Below are 2465 nucleotides of genomic sequence, written 5' to 3'. Positions count from 1 at the left end.
TTAAGCCCAAAGAGTTGTTGTATTTATTTTCTATTGCTAATATGGTTGCAAAGTTGGGGCACCTGGAAAAATAAGTCTCAACCTGGAAATTTTTGGCGGGGAGGAAGTGGTGGTGAATCCATCAACTAAAGAAAACTAAAGCTGGAAGTGACTGATAAAATCATAGATTGTTATTCAATAAACAATAAAAGGACTTGTCATACATCCTGCCAACAAAAGGGTTACATAAATATTGACTAATAAACAAATATATCCTGCCAGTGCACACTCTGGGCTAACATCCAAAAGGTTAGGAGGCAGCTGGTTTAAAGTAAGATTCTGGGGCAAGGAACAGAGGAGGAGGGTCTCACCCAGTTTCTCCAGAGTTTGTAGCGTGTACACAGCAAAGAGCCTATAATCTGTATCTTTCCTGACAACAGGATTGAGTCTCAAATCTAGTTCTTTGAGGAAGGGTAAAGGCTGTAGGCGGGATACCTCCACTAATGAAGGAATGTTGTTATAATATAAATTCAGGTCTTGGAGTGAACATAAATACTGGATGCCCTGCAAGGAAAAGACCACATTATGAAACTGCACACTGGTAAGGACTAGGAATCCCACAAAGAAATGTGAAAATATATCTATTACTTTCCATCTTTAAACATATCACTCTCTATTCGCTCATGAGAAAGGCAGAGTTGAAACTCCCATTTAGTTGCCTGAGAAAAAGAACACTGCAGCCCATGGGCAATGGATGTTCTACACATTAAATAATTCACAGATATCATACATCTCCTTCTTTAGAAAATCTGACAGTTAAATGTCCGCAGTCAATTCTCTACTTCTGTTACTCCCTAATCACTTTCCCAGTCCAATCCATCCCAGTAGTAGCCAGGCCAAGTCACTTTTGTACTTCTCTTACCCTTACCACAACCATTCTCCTGACCCCAGAATCACCTCAATTTATATAAGAGGTAGGCAAAAGAGATGGTTCTGGGGGAAAAAGGCATGGTGAAAAAAAAATATGTGTGTGTGTGTGTGTGTGTGTGTGTGTGTGTGCACGCGCGCACACGCATGTGCACGCACTGTGTCTTTATATTTCAATGCTTCACTTTTAGAGTCAGTGGATTATATGGGAAAATAAAACAATGCTATCTCCAGGTCTTCCCTCCTGGACCACTCGGGAACTCCTCTTGTATTTTCTTCAACCTTCAGAGTTAGTGCCACAAAAGCAAGTTATCCTCCTTCAGTTATCTTTCTGTGGATTGAGCAACCCACCCCTCCTCTCCATTTATCTGGCAACAATAGAATCGGGTCTGGAAAATTCACGAGGAAAAACCACAATCTTCCTCTTATGCTGAAACCTACTACTGAAAATAATTGTTTACTTTTCATGTATTTGGCTAGTTAGTTGTTTTGCCCAACACTAAATTTCAGGACAATACTTCAAAACATATACAGATATGTATAATCGCATACTTTTAGTAGTAAAAATGCCTACCATAAAAGGAACTGTGTCATTGAGAGTTACTTCGGAAAGGTAAAATTATTTTCTATCATGTATTTATAAAATAATGTTTTTATTTTTCTCTCATTTAAAATGACCATTTTCTCATTGCAAGAAATTTAGAAAACTCAAAGATATATACAAAACATTTCCAGTAGAACCCTTTTACACTTTGATGTATTTCTTTCTGGCTTTTTCAATTCTATTAACTTTTATATTGTGAAGGAGTCAGTGGTTAGAATAGTTATCAGTGCCTTTGGCCCCACTCTCAGGGCAGTATATCATTAGGACTGTCTTGAAATGTGTCTAATGCCCCAGTTCAAGTAATCTTTTAATGTCTTTCAGTGTAAAAGTCAAGGAAATGACTTCTAATCTCTTCTCACTTTTCCTACTTGGCATGACTTCATATATTCCCCAGAGTTACACTAGAAATAATCACAAAACATTTTGCCCTGGGAAAACTAAGTAAAACAATTCTGAGTGGCTAGAGATGAACATATGCAGATAAATCATAATTGCAAAAAAATGTAAAAAACTAACATTTACTAAGTGCTTCCAATATGCCAAGCACTGTACCAGTGCTTGGTATATGTTATATGTAACTACATATGCTAACTTGCTTCATCCTCACAACGTTTTTTTATTTTTTTTTTTTACCCATTTTATAGAAGTGAAAGAAAGGGAGTATAAAAACAATTACAGCAATGTTCACTCAATTTCTTTAGCCTGAAAAAGAACAAATAAAAATATACGTGAAAAAAGGAGGCCTAAGCAATTCTAAACTAATACTTTCTAAATCTGATGGGCCAAATACAAATGGCTGCTACCAAATAGCAAAGAGTCCAAAGTCAGATTGGAGTTTTTGCTTTTAGAGTCCTAGTTGGAAATTTTATCTTGGGCTTCCTTTTTTAGGGCCCTTAGTTTTTGAGCTTGATATTGGGTCTGGCTCATGTTGTTGAACAAATATTCCCTAAGAAGT

Source organism: Pteropus medius, unplaced genomic scaffold, assembly GCF_902729225.1.
Source record: "Pteropus medius unplaced genomic scaffold, Ma_sr-lr_union100, whole genome shotgun sequence".
In the NCBI taxonomy this organism is placed as follows: domain Eukaryota; kingdom Metazoa; phylum Chordata; class Mammalia; order Chiroptera; family Pteropodidae; genus Pteropus; species Pteropus medius.
The sequence above is the reverse complement of the archived record's forward strand: the minus strand, read 5'-3'. Positions refer to the sequence as shown.